The sequence below is a fragment of the Lissotriton vulgaris genome, chromosome 6 (genome assembly GCF_964263255.1).
Source record: "Lissotriton vulgaris chromosome 6, aLisVul1.2, whole genome shotgun sequence".
Taxonomy (NCBI): domain Eukaryota; kingdom Metazoa; phylum Chordata; class Amphibia; order Caudata; family Salamandridae; genus Lissotriton; species Lissotriton vulgaris.
In genome coordinates, this window is record NC_141694.1 from 1411667842 (window position 1) to 1411691620 (window position 23779).

At 49.6% G+C, this 23779-nt stretch overlaps 1 protein-coding gene across 1 annotated transcript in view; it reads left to right on the forward strand.

The window, feature by feature from the left end:
* ECT2L (epithelial cell transforming 2 like) overlaps positions 1-23779 on the forward strand; it is a 566170-nt gene that overhangs the window by 19869 nt on the left and 522522 nt on the right. The window lies entirely within an intron of this gene.

Here is a 23779-nt window from a genome sequence, read left to right on the forward strand (position 1 = left end):
ATTTTCTTTCCATCTCACCCCAAATGATTCACTCAGTCTCCCTGTTATAGCCATCTACTTTGTAAGTTGCCAGGAGAGTGACCTACATGAGTGTTTGATAAAATTAGAGACACTCTAGGTTTTCACTTTGTTTCCAACTAATGGAACCTCTATGGAGTAGGAGTAGCCAATTGGCTGAAAAGAGAAAATGCTGAAGTATTCATATTGAGAATTTATGACATAACAGCATTATTTCTAGCCACTTTTACATTTATGAAGCTTGATGTTGTCGAAACCCCAACTTTCTCTGAATGCAAAGTCACTTGGATTTACTCTGGACACCAACCTCACCCTCAAGCAACACTTTGCCAAAAAACAAAGATGGACAGGTACCAGCCCTCTTTTCTAAAGAAAGTGAAACAATTTCTCACTGAAAGTGAATTCAGAATTGATATTCAATCCCTCTTACTCTCCCAACTGGATTCTGGTAATGCCCTGTGGCAATGCCCTGTTTCATGGCCTCCCACTCCACACTGACACCATTTACAGCATTCTATACTCCACAGCTCGTCTCATCCAGGGCGTGTAGAAATATGATCACATCACACTCATCATGATGGGACACCAGTGGCTGCTCATTGATTTCATGAGGTTATAACATAAATCCATAGTTAACTATCCAAGTCATTCATGACACATTAACTTTTAGCCCCAATGCATTTCGGACAGTAAGACCCACCCTTGTTAAGGGGGTAAATTTAAAAGTGTTAACTATGGATTTATTTTATAACCTCATGAAATCAATGAGCAGCAAATACTGTTTAACACAATAAAGAATAAATAGCTTGCAACTTTGGATTACTTTTGGAATACTTGGTTATAATTGCATAAAATCAATCGTCAATAGCTGTGTGCACAGAGGGACACCACCCAGGAGGGAGGTGCAACTTTATTCATTTCACAATACGCCCAAGTTTAGAGGACGATACCTCGGCGAACGCCCATGAACTTAATATCCAGCAAACACTCTGGTGCAAATTGAACACTAAAACGGCGTGCATGATTCAATAACCTGTATGTTCCAAAGATTGCCCATTGCATAACAAATGAGCTCCTAGCCCATCTGGCTCTTCAAATATTCGGCATCACCACCTTCCTCCTGTAAACAGAACGGAGCAGCCTATTGGGCACATGTCACTGAAAGATCGACTGGAAAAACTTCGGGCACAACTTATGCAGTGCCATGAAAGCCATGCATAAGACTTTAAAAAAACACTAGTTTCCTGATTGGAAGCCAATGAATGGTCTGAAAACCCTTGGCAACCTAGAGAAGTTTTGGGATACCTGAAACAAGCCTCACCACTTGCTTTTTGGACGATCTGACGTTTGTTGAGAGAAGCCTGGTTAGTGTTCAGGTAGAGTGCCTTACAGTAATCCGGAAGTAAAAGACTATCCCAACAGGTATCAGTTTAAAGACAGTTATGCATGTATGCTGAAAGCATTACAGGAACAGGAAACAAGGAGACTCAAATAATTTTTCCAAAGGTTGTTATTCACCAAAATACATCAGACAAAGTTACATCAAGGTATACAGTTAAAGCAGCACTGTATATAGAGAATCATGTGACAACCCGAAGGCACTTGGTGCATAGCAGTATATACAAGTGGATATAAGTGACGACGCAAGTGATCGGAGTGAACAGCGTGGACGGCGCAAGGTGAACAATGGTGTAAATAATATACAGTGGTGGCTCAAAGAATAACAATTTACATCAATTGCATTCATTATTTTCAATTTTTTCGTGAGCCAATTGGAAGAAATACGCCTAAAATTGCGCTGTGGTGTCGACGGCGTTTCGATCTTCTTGACTAGGGATCGTCTTCAGGACAGGGTTGTCCAATATACCAAGTGATGTTGAGCAGAGGCTTCCTGACATGCTTCTAAGTGGGTCCGGGGGAACGATCAATCAAATAGAGCAGCACCTGGTTAAATCAAGGGAGGTCTTGCCGTCTCTCCTGACCCGGACTAAGTTCCCCCTGCAGCTGCCACGCTCAATCAGGCGCTGCCACGACCGCCCTGGATCTTAACTCTCAGCACCTCCCTTGATTCTCTCTATACAGTGCTATACAGTGCTGCTTTAACTGCATACCCTGATGTAACTTTGTCTGATATATTTTGGTGAATAACAACCTTTAGAAAAACGAATTGAGTCTCCTTGTTTCCTGTTCTTGTAATGCTTTTAGCATAAAAGCATAATTGTCTTTGAACTGCTACCTGTTGGGATATTGTCTTTTACTTCTATACTATACCCAATCCCGACGTGGTTTATGGGTCCCACTCCTGTTATGTTTCCTTACAGTAATCCGGACAGAAGGAAACCAGTGACACAGCCATGGATTTACACGTCTCTAGCGGAATTATTGGAAATAACTTTTTAATAAATTCAATAAGCTAGAAGCACGTGCTGGTAGTGCAATTAGCCTGAAGGTTTAATGACAGATGAGTTGTCAAAAATAACCCCTAGATTCTTGGCTGACTTAAACGAAGATGGAAGATAGCCACAAGACTCTGGCCACCACAGCTCAGACCAGACGGACTGCTGTGCTCCAAATACCAGAATCTCTGTTTTTTTCAACATTCAGCTCAAGAAAGTTTTTTTTCATCCAATTTCTAACCCTGGCCATGTGGTCATTAAACCTGTCTGCCCCCAACGGCACACTGCCTGTTATTCACACACTAACTTGAGTGACGACTGCATAGGACAGCCCCTGAAAACCAAAAGATCTAACCACGGTCCCCAAAGGAGAAACAAAGATTAAAACGGATAGGACTAAGTGAGGAGCCCTGTGGCATCCCACATGGAAGACTACAAGCTTTCGCTCTGATCTGTACACAACTTACCACTTGCACCCTATCCACTAGAAAAGAATGCAATATACTGAGCCCATTACCCTCCACGTCCGGTTGCAGTAATTGATTTGCCATGCGATTCAGGGAGACCGTACGGAAGGCGGCAGACAGATCTAGCATGACCAGAGCTGCGCTTCCACCCTGATCTCTAATACTGTCAACGGCCGCAAATAGGGCGGTCTCCGTACTGTGACCACTCCTGAAACCAATCTAGGATGGATCAAGAAGATCATAAGTATCAATACATTTAATAAATTCCTGGTTCAACTGCTTCTTCAATTTTGTAGCTGGAGTGGGCAGTAATGAAATTGACAATAGTTTTTTTAAATCCTCAGAGTTACGGTTAGGTTTCTTGAAAAATGTAATAACAATTGCTTCTTTTCATAGACTGGGGAATTGTCCAACCTTTATGCCCTTATTATTGGTCTGTGTGTGATCATCAATGGACGTATCTGGGGCAAGCTGTAAGATTTTAGGTGAGCAGGGATCCAACAGAGAACCAGATTTAATGCCAATCAAATGTTCTTTAACCTGTGGCACCGTAACTTGTGAAAAACAAGACAGCACAGGGGAGTGCTTAATTAAAGATGATGGAGGGGCCATAGACAAGGTCTCCTGATCACAATGCAAGTCAAACAAGTAAATTGTCGTAATTAATTTCATAACAGTTCTTTTTATTGAAATCAAATTATCACTTGAAAAACGAATTACAGGCATTGTTATATTCAGTGCAGCATTTGGCAACAATCCACAGTGAAAGTGTATCCCCAGCCTGGGCGTAGAATGTACAGTATTGTGACCTAGTGACTTCTACTCAACGTCCACTCTTTGTATGTCCATCGGTGGATCACAGATCTCTCCTCTTTAAGTGTTCCATTTTTGCCATATCTGTGACCACTTGTTGGGACAACTTCTTGATACATATATAGTTTTTTTGTTAAACATTCAATGATTCATATAGTTCTCCCAGAGCCTCAGGGGCTGCTTTTCCCTCACCCCCCACAGTTTTGCGATATTCTGCTTAGCGACCATCATCCCCAGTGACACCCACAGTTTGTCTTTGGTGCTTAAGTCTGTAGGGCCCCAGATATTTAGGATACAAAACTTGATGTTGCAGTCTGCCGTTACGCCATGACTTCTGTCATACAACTTTTCACCCTCGCCCAATAGCCCTGGATTACTGAACACTCCCAGAGTGTATTTTTGAATGTGCCGTCTTGCCGCATCACCTGATACAATGTGCGTCAATGCTAAAGACCATCTTCATCAACGTAAGCCCCAAGTGGTATATTCTATGAAGTATTTTGAGCTAGACTAGCCTCAGCCTAGATGAGATAGCAATTTCTCTAGGAGATGGAAGCGCTCTTAACCATTCACCATCATCCAGTCCAGCTATGTCGTGGTCCCAATGAGCTCGGAGTCTGAGGAGGGAGTCAGGTATATTGTTTATACGTTTTTTTATAAATCAAGGAAATTGCCTTATCTGGAAGGTGGCCGTCTAGTATTCTGTCCTCTAATGGTGAGGACTCTGGTGGAGTTTCACCCCTGGCTATTACCGTGACCAACTCATGTCTGATTTGGAGATATCTGTATTGTTCTGAGGTAGTATTCGTCTCTCAACTGGTTAAAGGAGACTACTCCTCCTTCCTTCCACAGATCCCCGACAGAGGATAAGCCAATTATATCCCACCGGTTAAAGCCTTTAGTGGCTCTTAAATTCCCTAATTGGGCTGTGTATCAGATCGGGGTGGCCAGCATTATTCTGTCTTTCCACCACAGACTCAGTGTGGTGGCCCGCCATACCACAGCCGAATGGTTAGTTGGCCCCGTTAGTTTCAATCTAGAGGGATTGGAATATATTGTGCCCCTGTAACTCCCGCCAGGGAGCAGCCACCTGTCTATGTTAAAGCCCGGGTCATCCTGCAGTCCGTATGTACAGTGGTTGACGGTAGTAAGGTGGGCTGCCCAATAATATATTTTTATGTCAGGGAGTGCAATGCCTCTGTCGTACCACCCTCTGGTGAGCTTGGGAAGGGATATCCGTGAAGGTTTTCCCTCCCACAGGAGCTCCCTAAGGGCGGAGTCAATTGATTTAAAATATTCTGGTTTCACCGGTAGTGGTGCATTTTGAAGAGCATAAAGAAAACGAGGAAGGGACATCATTCTGAACAAAGCGGCTCTTCCCAATAGGGGCAAAGGGAACGATTTCCAAAGTATGACTTCACTTTTAAGGCGCTGTAACAGGGGAAGGAATTCAGATTATAAGAGAGTGTCAAGGGGGCGTGGCCAAGATGGCGGCGTGAGCAGACGTGCTTTGTCGGAGCTCCCGCCGCCGGCCGTTATCTACAGCATCTTTTTCAGCGAAACGCCCTGAACCGAGCACTTCCCCGGCTGAGGCCGGCATTGCTGCGGGGGATTGCAGGACGGCTGTGCGGTCGGTTCCCGGCGCGGAACCCCGGCTGGGCCCGGCCCGGCGGCCTGGTGGCGCTGACGGCCTGAAGAGAGCGCGGCACGACAGCGAGGCCGCGGGGGGCGGAGTCTACAGGCCGAGTCGCGGGCGTCTGTGCCCGGCAGCTGCTGAACCGGCGAGCCCGGCCCACGCGGCTGAGCGCGAGGCCCCCGTGATCACCTGTCGGGGGCTTCTGCGGGCTCGCCACACGGACCTGCTGCTGCTCGGAGTGCCTGGCTGGTGGTGGTCGACGGCGGACTCGGCTTGGGTCGAGTGAGAGACCCCAAGTCAAGGAGGTGAGGAGCGGTGGTGGAGGGGGCCCCCACCCCCCCGGTCCAGCAGACCCCCTTCCACGTGGGGCCGCCGGGGGACAGCGGAGACTGGCTGGCACCCCTGCAGGCCCGTCCACTGGCAGCGAGACACGGCGGCAGGCCGGGACGGTCGAGAGCACGTTCGGCCAGCGCAGGGCCTGTTGGCGAGGCCCCCCGCGGTCGCCGATCCCCGCCTGCAGCATTGCCCCAGTCCCTGGCTGCATCCACGCACCCGGGCATTCGGCAGGGGAGGTGGTGGCCGGTCGGCGCGGGGGGCGCGGAGAGGATCCACAGGGGCCACGCACGTGGTGGGACAGCACGAGGGCCCTCAACCTGAGCAGACGCTGGAGGCACCCACACGAGTAGCCGAGCCCCCCCCGACCACGACCCCCACGGAGGCGAGCGGATCCCCCTTGCAGCGAGGAGGCCCCCGCGACCATACTGGGCTCTCACCCCCCGGACAGTGCACCACGGTGTGCCGCGAGCGCCATCTTGGGCGGCCTCCCGCCCGGTCTGGCCGGCGCTCCCCGCCTCGTCCTCTAAAGCCGGCGCCTCTGCGCCCATCACGCGGCCCCCCCTGAGCCCGGCTGCAGATTTGTGGAGCGGCCACACCACACTGCTCCCCCGGAGTGGTGGAAGACTCGGAGGATCGCGGAGGTGCCACTCACACTGCACTGGTTGTCCCGGGGCCGGAGCGGTGCCCACAACGCCTGAGGATCGATCTGCGGCCAGCAGACGGAGATACCGGCGGACGCGGCTGGGGTCTCTGGGACGGTATGTCCGGCGGGAGGCCCAGGAAGGACCGCACCATTAAGGATCTCTTCACCCCCCCTACCGTGGGGAAGCGGAATGGCCCCGCGGGGTCAAACCCCCGGGGAGACACGGACAAGCAGACGGTGGCCTCGTCACCCCCTGGGGGAGCGGATCCCGAGGCTCCAGTCACGCGGTCCTTTCTGGAGTCCCTGTTCACTGGGCTGAGGGAGGACATCCACGCCCTGAAGAAGGAGCTCCAGGACGAGATCAAGGAGGTCCGCCGCGACACCGACGCCATAGGGGAGAGAGTGGCAGACCTGGAAACGAAGAGCGACACTCGGGACGCCGAAATAGAGGCCCTAAGGCAGGAGCTGGCCCGCATCCATGACCAGCAGGTGGATCTCCAGACGCATGCCGAAGATCTGGAGAACCGCTCCCGGCGGCATAATATCAGGATCCGAGGAGTGAAAATGGCCCCGGACACGGAGGACCTCTTTCGGTTCACACAGGGTCTCTTCAACCACGTCTTGGGCCGACAGGCGGATGCCCCCCTGCGACTAGACAGGGCCCATCGGACGGGCCCGCCGAGGGCCGACGCAACGCACCCCCCAGACATCCTGGTGTGCGTGCAGGACTTCAGGACGAAAGAGGAGATCCTGAGCAAGGCACGCCGCATGGAGAGGATCACCTTTGGCGACCATTCACCGGCGCTTTACCAGGATCTGGCTGCACTTACCCTAGAGAAACGGCGCACCTTTCGGCCAGTGACGGCGGAACTGAGACAGCGCAACATTTCCTACAGCTGGGGGCACCCCTTCCGCCTGGTGTTTCGGCTCGGCAATATCCTTCATCAGCCACGCACCCTCAGAGACGCCTGCCGCGTGCTGGGCCTGGAGGAGCCGATGGTCGACGATGGGTCGCCGGGAGAAAAGACTTCTAACGAGACTGGCCCAGGCCGCTGGCAGCAGCAACGACGCAGACGCAGGCCGAGACGCCCCGCGGCAACTGAGATAGAAGAGGGGCAGAGGGCTGCGGTGGAGACGGTGGCGCAGGGCCTGGCGCCGGCGAACAATAGCTGACCGCTGGGAGAGCGACGCACTGGTTCCACAAGCCATGGTGGGTTCGGGCTAATCTAGTCCGGCGGCGGGGGCGCGTGCAGAGCGCTCCTTGGTCTTCCCTGATGGTGACTCTGTCTCTTCGTCTGTGGCGGAGTGCTTCGAGCGGGCCGACCTGCTTGCGACGCCGCCACAGCCCCCATTCTACGGACTTACCTTACCACGGGTCCAGTGGCCATGAGCCTGGACCTGGGACAATGTTGGACCATATTTCTTTGCCAGTTGGGGAGAAGGGTTGGGTAGGGGGGCGGGCACGGGGAGTTGGATGGGAAGCGTTTGCACTGGGGGAGGGGGGGATCCAGGCGGGGAGGTTGCTCCAGTTGCTCCGGTTGAGCGGGGACTTGGGGGGGCAGCTTGGGTTGGGGGGGTCTTGGGGAGAGAGGGGGGAGGGGCGGGAGGATTCTCCTTGTCCAGAGGGTTCGGTCGCCAAGAGGTGCCCTGACGCGGCCCCTAGCGCAGCGTCTTTCGCGACCCGCGGGCCCACAGTCACGGCAGCCGGGCAGGCTTGGCTTTACTCGTACGATCCCAGATATGCCACGACACCTCATAGTGCTTACGCTTAATGTGCGGGGTCTCAACAGCCCGAACAAACGCAGGGCGATATTATCCTATCTCGAGCGCTCCAAGGCAGACATCTGCCTCCTCCAGGAAACACACCTTGTGCGCAGCGACCAGCATAGACTCAAATCCCGCGCGTTCCCGTGGCAGTTCTTTTCCTCTTCCCCGAAGAAGTCTGCAGGGGTGGCGATCCTAGTGGCTAAGTCCTTTGAGGGGAAAGTCCTCCAAAAAGAGGCCGAAGTTAGAGGGCGGCTCCTACTCTATAGCTTCCAAATCGCGGGCCACACCTTGCTTGTGGGCTCTGTTTATGGCCCGAACGAGGGCCAAGAAAAGTTCCTGCATACAGCTCTAGAGACCGTTACAGCCACCACACACACTCACTTGCTGCTGGGGGGGGGACCTCAACATAGTCTTTCATAACACGGCGGATCGCTCGGGTCAGAGATCCGGTCAAGTAGGGGCGCTCACGGCGGCGGGTCACGCGCACCTGGCAGACCTGGGCCTCATCGACCTTTGGCGGCACACGCACCCCCAAACTACCGCCTACACGTATTACTCGGCTGCGCATAAGACATATGCGAGGCTAGACTATTTTCTGGGCTCCTCGCAGCTAGCGCTACAAGTGGAGAGCGTGGAGATACTGCCAGCCTCGCTCTCGGACCACTCCCCGGTGGCGGCGACGCTTCGGGTGGGAGCCATGCCAGCTCCACAACGGCACTGGAGGCTGCGGGACGGTCTCTTACAGCTGCCTGACACCCAGGCCCGACTCACGACGGCGATTAACCGCTTTCTGGAGTACAATGCCAATGATGACACCACCAAAGCGACCCAGTGGGCGGCCCTCAAAGCGGTCCTGCGCGGGGAAATCATTTCCATCGCCACGGCCAACAACAAGGAGAGGGAGCTGAAACGTGCCGAGCTCTCCCAGCGCGTGGCGGAATTAGAACAGATGCACCAACGCACAGGGGCAGCCAGAGCATGGCGTCAACTATGCGCCGAGCGGAAAATGCTAGCGGCCTTGGACCAAGATGTGGCGGAATACGCCGCGATGCGCCTCAAACACGTCTACTATACCGGTGGCGACCGCTGCGGGAGACTGCTGGCGAGTAGACTTCGGGCGCAAACCCAGAGGCAACAAGTGCGCTCTCTCCGGTTGCCCAGTGGCGACCTGGTCACAGAGAACGCAGCGATAGCGACGGCTTTTGGCAATTTCTATGCGGCGCTCTACGACGCGGATCACCTGGACCCTGACGCCGGCCCAGCCTATTTGCGGGGCGCGGACCTCCCCGCCCTTACCCAAGCCCAAGCGGACTTTCTGGAGCGGCCCATAGGCCTAGAGGAGGTCATCTCGGCCATTGCCCGCCTCAAGGTCGGGAAATCCCCGGGACCCGACGGCTATACTGCGGCATTTTACAAGACCTTTTGCCAGCAGCTTGCCCCCCTCTTGCGCGACCTGTTCAATACATTTGACACGCCCGGCGCCATACATCCGGACCTGCTGGAGGCGTCTATCTCTGTTATTCCCAAACCGGGTCGTGATCCGGCAGTCTGCGGCTCCTACAGACCCATATCGCTACTGAACGTAGACCTGAAGCTCTACACTGGCATACTAGCGAGCCGCATCGCCCCGTATATGCAACAACTGATAGACCCCGACCAAGCGGGCTTTATCCCCCAACGGCAGACCAGCGACAACACCAAGCGGGTGCTGCACCTCATTGAGGCTGGATCACGCACTAAACCCGGCTGCATGCTGCTCACCATCGATGCGGAGAAAGCCTTCGACAGAGTACACTGGCCATACCTCGATCAGGCCCTCCGTCACTTCGGCTTTGGGGAGAAACTCCGCCACCGCATCTTCAACTGCTATCGCCGGCCCAACGCCGCGGTACGAGTGAACGGTCATACCTCCCCGAGGTTCGACATTGGCAGAGGCACGCGCCAAGGCTGCCCGCTGTCACCGCTCCTATTCGCATTGTACATGGAGCCGATGGCTCAGAGGGTGCGGCAACATGCTCTCATTTCAGGTATTAAATTTGGGGCCGACACGCATAAGATCAGCCTGTACGCCGACGACGTCTTGCTGTCCCTCACTGACCCGATGCGATCCCTGCGCGCTCTCTTTGTGGAGCTACACACCTTCGCCCTGGCCTCGGGCTTCAAAATCAACGAAGCCAAATCTGAGGCCTTGAACATCTCACTGAGCCCGGATGTGGTGGACGAGATTAAATCGGAATTCCAAATCCAATGGTCGGACGCAACCGTCCCGTATCTGGGCGTTCGCCTGGCTCCTACTGTCCGAGGCACTGCGCGGGCCAATTATGAGGCCCTCACCCGCAAACTCCGGGAGCAGCTCCGGCGTTGGAAGCCACTTACGCTGTCGTGGTTAGGAAGAATTGCCGCAGTCAAAATGACACTGCTGCCGCAGATTCTGTACCTGTTCCAGACGCTCCCTCTGAATCCCCCGGCGGGTTGGCTCCAACAAACCCAATCGGAATTGTCACGGTTCATCTGGAACGGCCGGCGACCCAGATTCAAGCATACTCTCGCCACCCTACCCCCCGCGAACGGAGGGGTCGGCGTGCCAGACCTTACTCTGTACTTCCAGGCGGCACAGCTACGCACCTTTGTGGAATGGTTTCAGCTGGAGTCCGGTAAGCACTGGCTCTTCCTGGACCAGGCAGTGGCCGGCCGTACCCTCCAAGGCGTGCCCTTCATTCCGCGTCGACACCGTCCCCCTAACCTGTACGCCTCTGAAATCACCAGCACCGCCCTGCGAGTGTGGGATAGAGTAGCCGTGGCCAAGGGGCTGACCACCTTCCCCTCGCCCATGACTCCCATCTTTGAGAATCCAGACTTCACGCCGGGCTTGGACACCGGCACGTTCACGACGTGGCGGACGACACCCTGTCGCGCGGCAGGACACATGTTCGACATCAAGGGCATTCTGCCGTTCCAGCAGGTCAAGGCGGATTACGGCGTGGCCGAATCAGAACGCTTGCAGTACCTGCAGGTGCGCCACTGGGTGCTCCACCCCTCGATCCAACCTGGAGCCCAACGGCACCTCACACCTTACGAACGATGGCTGCTGACACGCACCTCAGATAAGAAGTTGATATCGGACCTCTATCAGCAGCTGCTACTCACGCAAGCACACACCTACAATGCGGGCCAGGTCCGGTGGGAGAGGGACCTGGGGAGGCAGCTCACTAGGAAGGAATGGGAGGGGGTGTACCATAGAGCCAGACACTCGGCGCACCACACTGGCCTTACCGAGACATTGACTAAGGTAGCAACATACTGGTACCACACCCCTGAGAGACTACACCACTGGGATGCTCGAATCAGTGACAGATGCTGGAGGGGATGTGGGGAACTAGGGACACTGGAACACCTGCTGTGGAGCTGTAAGGCGCTGCGCCCCTATTGGGACCCTATCCTGGATCTTATAGATGCACATCTAGACACACAACTGCCGCGCTTCCCAGCGTACATTCTACTAGGCCTCCCAAACGCACTCATGTATCCTCTGAAATCCTGGCGCGGGCGCCTGATCGCACTTGCGCTTGGGGCTGCGGTCCAGAACATTGTGGCACACTGGAGGGCGACCCAAGCTCCGCAACAACTGGGGTGGCTTCATCGACTGTGGGCGATCCTGGGAATGGAGAAACTATCGCTGGCAGCATCAGGGAGGGGGGCGGACTTTGCGGAACTCTGGCGGCCATTCCTCGCCTTGCTCACCGGGGAGTTTCGGGAGGTGAGCTGCCCACGCTACCTGCGTCTGCTACGCTTAGCGGAAACACCTCTCCCGGACCCCAAAACGCATACCCGTAAGCGCACAGACCCCACGCGCGTGGCGTCCACTGACTGTTGAGGGTGGCTCACGACCTATAGCTGGATTCCGGACATGGACAAGGAGAAGGGAGGGCTGGGGTGGGGTGGGTGGCGGGGTTGTTTACAGTTCTTTGTTTCTCGTGTTTTCTTACAATGCACTAGCACTGACCAGCTTGCACCGTTGTAGCACCTCTTAAGACGCGGCCGGCCCATTGGGTTGTAGGCGGCTTGCTGTGTTAATAAGATGATGTACCCGCTGGCCCTATTTTGGGTATCCGCGGGGTCGCTGACCCCGGCCTCCCTAGAGTGGTGGCGGCCCTTACAGAAGTCGCTGAGGTGCATTTTTTGCCTATGCTCAATAAAATATTTAATACATAAGAGAGTGTCAAGTCTTTGGAAACATGCATCCAATGATATTTAAAGCCCATAGGAGCAGTTAAAATGGTAAAGCCTCTGGGTAGAGTTGGGGAACTACCGCTTAAAACATAAAGGACTGATTTAACCAGTTAACGGTATAGCCTGAAAATTCCCCAAAGACAATGATGTGGAGTGCTTGGTTCAAAGAAGCCGCCGACGACGCTAGGTATAATAAGACATTATCGGCGTAAAGCGATATTCTATCCTCCCAGTCTGTTGCCTATTTCAACCCCTTAATTATCGGATCCCTCCTTATCCACATCGCCAAAGGTTCCAACATAAGGGCGAAAAGCAATGGGGAGAGGGGGCAACCCTGACGAGTGCCCCTTCCCAACTCAAATGGGGGGGACACTTGACTGTTGACCACTATCCGAGCAAATGCGGTGGCATAGAGAAGGCGAACCCAACTCGGTAAAACAGGGCCGAACCCTAGTTTTCACAATACTGCGAACATATATGATCATTCGATCGTGTCAAATGCCATGGCCGCGTCTAGTGACACTACCGCCGCATCTTCTAGAATAGCGTCAGCCCGCGCAAGCACTCCATGAAGTCTCCATAAGTTGAGATAAGTGTTTCTGGCTGGCATAAAGCCCGATTGGTCGGGGTGTGCCAGATTGGTGATGACTGTTAATAAACGAGTGGCTAGTAATTTGGCCAGAATCTTGGTTTAGTAGTGATATCGGCCGATAGGATGAGCAAAGGTGGTTAGGTTTTCCTTCCTTGTGGATCACCACTATAATAGCCAATATTTTGTCTACTAGGAGCAATCCTGCATCTCGACTGTTGTGGAACATTTTAATAAGATATGGTGCAATTTTATTCAAGGTCAACTTGAATAATTCGACCGGCAGGCCGTGTGGCCGGAGGGTTTCCCCCCACTCAGGTCATGGATAGCTTTCTCCACCTCTGCGGGCTCTAAGTATCTATCTAAATCCTATTTTTCGGCGTCAGAAAGTCTCGGGAGCGGGATATCGGGGAGCATGGAAAGTGCATTGAGTTTAGTATATTTTGTTCTGGAGGTGTATACATCTCTATAGTGGTCAGCCAACTCGTTAGCGATAGATTGCGGGTCTGAGGTCGTGTGACCAGCTCTCGTGGTTAGTTCCACCACTATACGATTCACCTGTTCTCTACGGTTGAGCCACCCGAGCAGCTTTCCTGCTTTGTCACCCAGCTCGTAGATTCTGCACTGTGTGGCTCTATGTTGGGTTTTGGCTGCATCGTTGGCCACCGCCAGAAACTCTTTTTGCTTGAGTCGCAGTTCATGTCTCGTCCCGTCAGAATTGGTCACTGTCGGAGGGATGGTCGGAAGCAGAAGCGAGGAGGCCGTAGAGGTTGAATAGTGAGGTTTTATTGGGAAGAAGAGTTACAGTCAAGGGGTTTTAGCCAAATTATAACTATGTTAAAGTTCAAGGTTTCGGAGGTTCTGGAGGGCGGAGAATGTCAGGACGTCTTCTATGGTTCCTGGAGTCTTGTCTTTCGTCGGAAATCTATTACGGGTTTCAGGGCGTCACCCGGTTCCAGAGATACCTCAAACAAAAAGAGAGTGGCTTAAGACACTGTACTCTTGACTTAATGTTACCGCCACCATAACCAGGAAGTGAGGGAGGGTATGGGTTGTGGACGTTAAAGTGAAGAGGGAGAAAAAAAAAAGGCAAAGGTTTTAGGTGTCAGGGTCAGACTCCTAGTACTGCAGTGACTTAAGGACTAGAGTTGCGGAAGTTAAGGTCGCGGAGTGAAGAAAAGGCGCAGTGGGGAACCGAATTCCACCCAATGCCCGCCCTTTCCCTTGCAATACCCCCACCCCTTCCCTAAGCCCTTGTCCCGTCACGTACCGCTAGGAGCCACAACTCTCCTGAGTCGTGGCGGCTCGTACGTCCTCCGGGATCCACCACGTGTCCGTCCAGGTTTCTTCGTCTTCCCCAGGGTCGTCGTCTTCCTTCCACAGCTTCTGCGTCTGGTCGGTGTCCTCTTCCGGGTGCTTCTCCGTCGACGAGACCAATGAGCTCCCGTCCTGCTTTTCTATCAGTGCAGACGGACGTCTGGAGTCATTCGATTGGTCTATCGAGACGTTGACTCCGCCTATCCAGGATTGTTGTTCTTCTGGGTAACACTGGGAAGGCTGTGGGAGGAGGGCAGAATGACGGGTTAGTGGAACTGTTCCAGCTTCGGGGACCTCGTATTGGTAAGGTGTCCACGAGGGGAGAGCTATCAGGGTTGTTACGATCAAGGGTGGGGTCCTCCTCCTCACATCCCCCTTCCCTAGCATTCTTGTCTAGAAGAAAGGGTTTACATGGATACCGGGACATGAAATCGGCATTTGCATGGTCTTTTTCCTTCCTATGGTGGACAGTATATCTAAAAGGTTGTAAGGCAAGGAACCACCTTAAGATCCTTTGGTTTTGTCCTTTATTCCTCGAGAGCCACTCAAGGGGTGCATGGTCCGTATATAGTAAGAAGGTTCGGCCATCCAAGTAATATCTGAGGGCTTCTACAGCCCATTTAATGGCTAGGGCCTCCTTTTCAATTACAGCGTACTTGGTTTCTCTAGGAAATAGTTTCCTACTGATGAGAACGGGATGTTCTTTTCCGTCCTCCCCTTCCTGCGATAATACAGCGCCAATGCCATGGTCTGAGGCATCCGTCTGTAGTATAAAGGGTCTGGTGTAATCAGGATTAGTAAGGACTGGATGAGAAGTAATGGCACGTTTTAGCTGGTGAAAAGCCGCTAATTCTACGGGGGTGGGATTCTTTAGGGTCTTCTCAGCCTGTCCTGTCTTTCATAACAGATCTGTTAATGGACTGGCAATCTCAGAAAAATGTGGAATGAATCTCCTATAATAGCCTAACAGGCCTAAAAAGGCTCGTAAATCCTTTTTACTTTTAGGAAAAGGAAATCGATCTATTGTGGCCACTTTCTCTTCTTGTGGTCTCACAGAGCCGCCTCCCAGGAGAAACCCTAGATACTTTACGTTTTTGGATGCTAAATGGCTTTTAGCAGGGTTGATAGTAAGACCGGCTATTTTTAGGGCCCGAATAACTTGGGACAAGTGATAGAGATGTTCCTTCCAGGAGTTACTGTAAATGATATCATCATCCAAGTATGCAGCAGCATATTGTTGATGGGGTTGTAGGATTATATTCATTAACCTTTGGAAGGTGGCTGGGGCGCCATGAAGGCCGAAAGGCAGGACCTTAAAATGATACAATCCGTTGGGTGTGCAAAAGGCATTTTTCTCCCTATCCTGAGGACTTAAAGGGACTTGCCAGTACCCTTTACACAAGTCCAGGGTACTGACATACTGGGCTTTACCTAATTTTTCCACCATCTCGTCGACTCTAGGGAGGGGGTAGGCGTCAAACTGTGATATTTTGTTCACCTCCCTAAAGTCGATACAAAAGCGGATAGAACCATCTGGTTTGGGTACTAGTACCACCGGAGAGCACCATTCGCTAGTGGACGGTTCTATAATGTCCATACGCAGCATTTGCTGTATTTCCTCTTCGATGGCTGCCCTCCGTGCTTCGGGTACGCGGTATGGTTTTAACCGAACTGTTTGTCTGGGTGGGGTGTGGATCTCAGTTCTATCAAAGTAGTTCTACCTGGTGCTAAAGAAAAGACATCTTGTAGCAGAGCTAAAGTCTCTCTTAAGTCTTTTTTTAAGTCATCGGCAAGATCTTGACTTATACTTTGCTCGGTTAGGGTCTCAGGTTGTTGGGCCATTAGTGCCGGAGTAGGTCCTTCCCATTTTTTTAATAGGTTTATATGGAAGATTTGGGTGTTCTTATTCTGTGGGTCCATTTCTAGCTTATATGTAACAGGAGTGACTTTTTCTACTACTAAAAAGGGACCTTGCCACTGGCTCAACAGTTTATGTTCGGAAGAGGGCCGTAATAGGAGAACCCGGTCTCCAACTTCCAGAGTACGTTCCTTAGTGGATTTGTCATACTGTTTTTTCTGCGCCATTTGAGCTTGCTCTAAATTAGTGCGTACGATTTCCCGCACTTGATTCAGCTGGGATTTGAGACTAGCCACGTAGTCTAATAAGGGTTTAGAGGTGTCTGTTTCCTCTTCCCACTCCTTTCTAGCTATGTCCATAAGAGTGCGGGCCTTCTACCATAAAGTAATTCAAATGGAGAATACCCCAAGCTTTTTTGTTGGTGGCACCTGATAGCAAAAAGGGCTAGGGGAAGCATGTCTTCCCATTTGCGAGCTTCTAGGTTGAGCAACTTTTTTAAGGTGGTCTTTAGGGTGGAATTATAGCGTTCCACCAACCCATCAGTTTGGGGGTGGTACGCTGCAGTGCGAATTTGTTTAATATGCAACTGCTGACAAATTTCATGAGACGAGATGTAAATGGTGTTCCCTGGTCGGTCAATATTTCTTTTGGAAATCCCACCCGGGTAAAGATATTGATCATGGCCTTGGCTACCTGTGTGGTATTCGGTTGTCTCAATGCTACTGCCTCAGGGAATCTTGTCGCATAGTCCACTAGGACTAACACATGCCTACACCCAGTACGGGAGGGAAGCAGTGGTCTTATAATATCCATACCGACCCGCGAAAATGGTACTTCTATCACGGGAAGAGGTTTCAAGGGAACCCGCGAGGGAAGGCTCTGACTGGTTTTTTGACATACCACACATTCTTTACAGTATTTCCTCACTTGGTGATATATTCCTGGCCAATAGAACCTATCCAAGATAGCTTTCTCAGTTTTTTCACCTCCAAAGTGCCCTCCTAACAGATGACTGTGTGCTAAATACAGTACTTTCTCTCGAAAGGGTACCGGCACTAGAAGTTGTGATGGTTGTGTCTTGTCAGCCTTTCTGTACAACAGTCCTTTCTTTAAAAATAATTGTGGAACTACGTGAAGGGGGTCTTCTTGTTCGTTAGCTTGTTTCCATGCCTCTTGTAGCGTATTGTCCTCCCTTTGTGCAGCCCAAAAGTTCTTATCGTGTTCCCATAGGGAGGACTCCGGATTTGTCAAGAGAGCAGGTTTCCCTTTTTATTTTTCCTCTCTTCGCTGTCGTCTGCTTTTCCTATTTTTACCCTGTTCCCCATCAGTATCGGGTTCAGTAAAAAACGGTGCTTCTTCCCTCCACTCGGTAACATCCTCTCCCTCTCCAGTTAAAAGCTGATTGAATCGCGGGTAGTCTGTCCCTAGAATCATGGTTTCAGGCAATTGGGGAAGGAGTCCAACTCTCATTTTAATAGGAGTCTGGTTGAGACAATGTTGTATGTCTAGATCCGTTAAGGGATATAACTTGTTATCACCGTGAATGCACTGAATGTTTACCATTCCTGTAGGTATAGAAGTAGAACCACAAACTAAATGAGGTCTCTGGCAATATGTCCAAATCCCCCACAATGGTAACACTGGGGTCCTAAAGGAGCCACAGGTCTGGGATTAATTGGAAGATGTTGTGGTACTAGAGTTACTGTCTCTGGTTTCTTGGGGACCCCAAAAGGTCGTGGTGTTCTGACTGGGGGGTGGTTAGAGGGTTTCCATGTACTTTCATCCTTTCCTTTTTGAAGTTCTTGTGCCCTGAAGTAGGCCGAGGCGATCTCTACTGCTCTTTCTAAATTCAAATTGGTGCGTTGCCGGACCCACTTTTGAATATGAGAATGTAAGGAAGAGAGGAATTGTTCCAAATAAATCTTCTCTAGGATAGCCTCTTTTGTAGCGACCAACGGCTTTAACCACCGGTCTGCAGCGTCTTTTATACAGTAACAAAGGGCTCTAGGGTTCTCTTGTGGGCCTTCCTTAATTTGTCTCAGCCGAATTCTATAGGTTTCCTCATCTATGCCCATTCTCTCTAGGACACAACGTTTAATGTCAGGATAGGCTGTGGTTCCTAAGGGATTTGCCGCTTGATAAGCCGCCTGAAGATCCCCACTCAGGAGAGGGCCGAGATATTGGCCCCATCGGTCCTCGGGCCATTGTGCAGCACGGGCAATTCTTTCAAAGTTAGAGAGAAAAAAATCGGGGTCTTCACCGGGTACGTATTTTTGTACCACCACTCAAGGAGGGGCAGTATATCCACGTGGCTGACCCAAGGTTTTTGCTAACTTTCCTAATGCCGTTTCTTGGGACTGCTGTTGTCACGCGATGGTCTTGTGTAGTGCTTCCCTATCTGTTTCTGCAGTCTCTAAGAATTGAGCCATGATTTTCTCTAAGCGTTCTTGTCCTTCGGTCATTTTCTTAATAACAGCCTCCATGGCTTCCGATCCCACTTCTGGCACCAAATCTCGGAGGGATGGTCGGAAGCAGAAGCGAGGAGGCCGTAGAGGTTGAATAGTGAGGTTTTATTGGGAAGAAGAGTTACAGTCAAGGGGTTTTAGCCAAATTATAACTATGTTAAAGTTCAAGGTTTCGGAGGTTCTGGAGGGCGGAGAATGTCAGGACGTCTTCTATGGTTCCTGGAGTCTTGTCTTTCGTCGGAAACCTATTTCGGGTTTCAGGGCGTCACCCGGTTCCAGAGATACCTCAAACAAAAAGAGAGTGGCTTAAGACACTGTACTCTTGACTTAATGTTACCGCCACCATAACCAGGAAGTGAGGGAGGGTATGGGTTGTGGACGTTAAAGTGAGGAGGGAGAAAAAAAAAAAGGCAAAGGTTTTAGGCGTCAGGGTCAGACTCCTAGTACTGCGGTGACTTAAGGACTAGTGTTGTGGAAGTTAAGTTTGCGGAGTGAAGAAAAGGCGCAGTGGGGAACCGAATTCTACCCAATGCCCGCCCTTACCCTTGCAATACCCCCACCCCTTCCCTAAGCCCTTGTCCCGTCACGTACCGCTAGGAGCCACAACTCTCCTGAGTTGTGGCGGCTCGTACGTCCTCCGGGATCCACCACTCGTCCGTCCAGGTTTCTTCGTCTTCCCCAGGGTCGGCGTCTTCCTTCCACAGCTTCTGCGTCTGGTCGGCGTCCTCTTCCGGGTGCTTCTCCGTCGACGAGACCAATGAGCTCCCGTCCTGCTTTTCTATCGGTGCAGACAGAAGTCTGGAGTCATTCGATTGGTCTATCAAGACGTTGACTCCGCCTATCCAGGATTGTTGTTCTTCCGGGTAACACTGGGAAGGCTGTGGGAAGAGGGCAGAATGACAGGTTAGCGGAACTGTTCCAGCTTCGGGGACCTCGTATTGGTAAGGTGTCCACGAGGGAGAGCTATCAGGGTTGTTACGATCAAGGGGGGGGTCCTCCTCCTCACAGTCAACTGGGGGCTTCTTTCTATTTTTAATATTTCGGTTTCCAGCCATACCAGTTCCTTCTGCTTCTCTCTCTTGGAGGTGGAGATTTGGGAAACGGCAGTCCCTCTTATAACAGTTTTATAGGCGTGCCAAAGCACCACTGCAGAGTCTACAGAATTTTAATTTTCAAGAAAGTAGTGCTCTGTGTCACTGACAATTCGTTCACGTATCTTGGGGACCTTAGTAAATTATCATAATTGTGTCTCTAAAAATAAAATGGATAACTCATCACAAAAAGCTTGAGAAATATTGAAACGAGGTGGAGAAAGAGGTTTAGATAAAAGATTGAAAACTTTAAAAAGTTCCTTAGAGAAGTTTTTTGCTGGCCTAATTTTCTCAGTGAAGGATACAGGGTTGGCCTAAAAAATGGTGTGCCAATAAATAACAGTTCATTGTGTTTACTCTTTTCCACTGGACCCAAATTTAAGCGCCACTTGCGCTCCTGCCTGCGGCAGGACCACCTGAGTGATTTGAGCTGTTCTGAGTACCAGGAAGCTAAATACTTTCTGCTGGTAGACCTGTTCGGTTTCAGCTGGGGAAATGTATCTAAAGCCATTTTAATCAAACTGGCAAAATCCTAAGCAGGGAGACCCATAAGTAAGCCCTGTTGAGGGTAGGCAGTCGTTACGACATTCTGCAGGTGACACTGTTCTTCCCTTCTGTCACTAAAATGTATGAAAACCTCACCATACAAAGTGCAAACAGCAAAATATAGATGATACAGTGACAGAATATGTGGCACAAACTCGCTGAATACGTGCAAAACTTTGACATGTAGACAACATACCTTCAAAAAGTGAAACCTAAAGGTATCACCGGGAACCCACTGCATACAAAATCTATGTTTCTTCTGGAGTCCACACCCAGCAAATAATATTCAACCCAAATATCTTTTGGCCTGACAGTTGTTGCTAGCAATTAGTATTAAGGCTCCACCACTGAAGTAATCCAGGTCTCTAAGCTATATCATTTGTTTTGGAATATGCCTATGACGTAGAAGCTTTCTCTTTTCTTCTATCAAAACTTCATAGGTGTATTAGAAACTGATTTTGTTATACCGAATAATGCAAGAAACTGGTTTGTAGATACACTATCTTTGGAAAATATAAAGCTTATGACGATGCCAATTATTCAAAGTCAACTGCTGGTGCACCACCTCAGCTGCTATGATCAGATGGGTCTGGGTACTCATTTTGAATGTTTTTGCTTTAAAATTTGATGAATGACCTCAACTGTAAAAGTAAATAATTAAGAAAAACACTTTTGTTCACATTTATCAAAGTATATTGGTCAATAGGGACGTCACTACTATCCCATGTTGCTGTTGATCAATCTGTAGTGGTAGTTCACTTAGGCATTAAAATAGCATATATATTTGATGCCAGTCTACTCTCTTTTCCCACAACTAACAAGTTTCCTGCGTTTATATGTTTCACGTTGTGTAGGTAGCATTAAGGAGGATGCACTTAATACTTCTCTCAGTCTATCATACAAAAGATGTTCAAAAGATGGTTTCTCTGACTTCCTACACTCTCAAGCAATTTCAAGCTTGATGTCTTGTAATAGACCACCAATCTGATCTACACCTATCTTGCTCATCAGGTTTCTAAACACAGCGTGAGTGTTGATAGGTGGGCCTTGTAGATCAAAACAAAGAAGTCTGGCAGAGAGTGGGAGCCAGCACCCAGCGATATAAGCTGGATATCCACCTGGGAAAGCAGATTATTCTGCTCCCTTGCATTTTAATCCCTTTCTTCCATTTCAAGATCCCTTATTACCAGAATCAGTCATTGGTGGTGCATCAAGTGTTGGCTCAAGTCTGAGCGAACCAACCTGTTGCATGTTGAGTCTGAGATGCAAAGTCATATTTCTCAAGGTTGGACACTGCAAAGACACCCCTTCTGCTGAGTAACACCAGTGAGTTGCACCTTTTTCTGGCTAGCTTGTCCATTCAAACCTTGTTAAAAGACCTTTTGACAACCTGGCCAAAAAGTCAGCTGTAGATAACCAATGTTTTCAGGCAATAATTGATACTTTGCCAGTTGTACAGTTTTAATGAACGTTATCTTAACAAATATGGACAGTGCTGACTTCACTTTTCAACATACCTGATGTTCAAGTTTAGTTAAAGCACAACCATAATTCCCTCATCAATACGCCAGTATCCCTATTTACCCCGACTCCCAGATTGTCAACTGAAACCTGTTGCCATCAGAACTTCCATTTTGCCTAAGTCTCTACTGTCACCCTCTTTAAGAGTAGAAGCCCACCTTTATGCCGGTTTGTAGCCAGGCCATATTACTCCCTAAATAGAAGCCCCTAAAAGATATTGCCTTGAGTGATAAGAGCATATTGTGCAGGAATTCATCTAATAAACAATGATATAATCAGAATTAATGTTAACTTTTGTCTTGTGGAAGCAAAAACAAATTCCCATATGTGGCCTGTCCTAAGGCAGACTCCAAGCAGTTAAATTGCCAAAGCCTACAGTAAAGGGTATAATAAGTGACTGTCCTGTGCTCCTGGGGGATCAAACGTATTGGAGATTGCAACATTTATACTCACTTTAGCTTGTAGATATAACAATTCACCCGGTGTCCGAAATTGTTTTCTATTTCTGGGCATCTGAATGCCTCAAAGGGAAATTATCATTTTACAGCATCCAATGGTGTCTTAGCATCTAATAGCAGAACCTCCATTGAAACTCTGGATTAACTAATAGCAATATCACACAGAGCTTCGTAAGATATTAGGAGGTTGGCTTTTAAAATGAAGCCTGCCTGGTACCGTAGAGCCAATAATGACATGAGAAACAGTATTCTGTTTCCAATAATCTGAGCCAAATTATTGTTGTTCTTCTTTATTAATGACATTGGTCTACATGAGTAACAAATAGCATCAGGCTTGTACATCTTAAATAACGGACTAGTAAATTCCTCATGCAGTGCTGTTAGGAGTGAGAACTCTCAAGTGAATTCTGCGCAAGCCTTGACACGTTTAAGGGGAAGGGGTCCAAGTGTGAACATGGAATAATATATACAGATCACAAAATTATTCTTCAAAACACTGAATTGATCCGCACTGTTTAATTCACAATGGGATGAGGTATATTGAATATACAAACAATTTAGCAAACACAGTTAACGGTTGTACAATGCCCCAAGGAAGGCGAGGGGAGGGAAGTGGTGATAAAGTGAGGATGTGATGATGAAAGGTATTGGTGACAGTAAAATCAGTCAATTAGTGAAACTATATTGACAATTTGATACAGAACAAAATAACCATAAATTCGGCGTTTTAAATCAAGGCAGCATACTTCACAAGATACAATCAATGTTAAAATGGTGGCGTGAAGTTGACAAAAGGAAGGTGGTTGTCGACATTTCGACCCTCTAAACGACGCAGGGTTTAGTCGTGCCCTTGCTGTGGGGTCTTCTTCAGGACCAAAAAGGAAGGGGCAGGCAACCTAATTAAGGTGTATAAATGGAAATATTATTATTATTCAAGGGGGTATTACATCCTCACTTTATCACCGCTTCCCTACCCTCGCCTTCCTTGGGGCACTGTATAACCGTTAACTGTGTTTGCTAAATTGTTTGTATATTCAATATACCTCATCCCATTGTGAATTAAACAGTGCGGATCAATTCAGTGTTTTGAAGAATAATTTTGTGATCTGTATATATTATTCCATGTTCACACTGGGACCCCTTCCCCCTAGTACCTTTAGAACCCAGATCCCAGTGACTATGTTTGGGTAAACCCCCTTATTTATACATTGACACGTTTAAGGCCTGTCTCCAGTTTTTCTCAATCCAGGCCAGGCATATGTCAACCAAGTATTACTATCCTGCTTATTTCACATGAAGGACAGTTGTTTATAGAAATTCCAAAAGGTGTTGCTGATTTAATCTTTTCAACCAGTAAATCACCAATTTTAGATTGTGCACCAAGGATTCACTAGTACTTCTCTGTAATCTATCAGGAAGGTATTTGTCCTGGCCTCTCACCCACCCCATGACCCCTTTCCTCGATGTCCTCGATAGTTACCAATGATTTTTTTGTGCATGTTTGCTTCCCGTCACATTTACATCTCTTTCAAAGTTACCTAATTTTATTGAGGAATACCGTCTCACTTGTGCTAGCGGGAACTTCGATTTTGACTATTTAGAGTCTAGGGATCAGTGGAAGAAGTCTG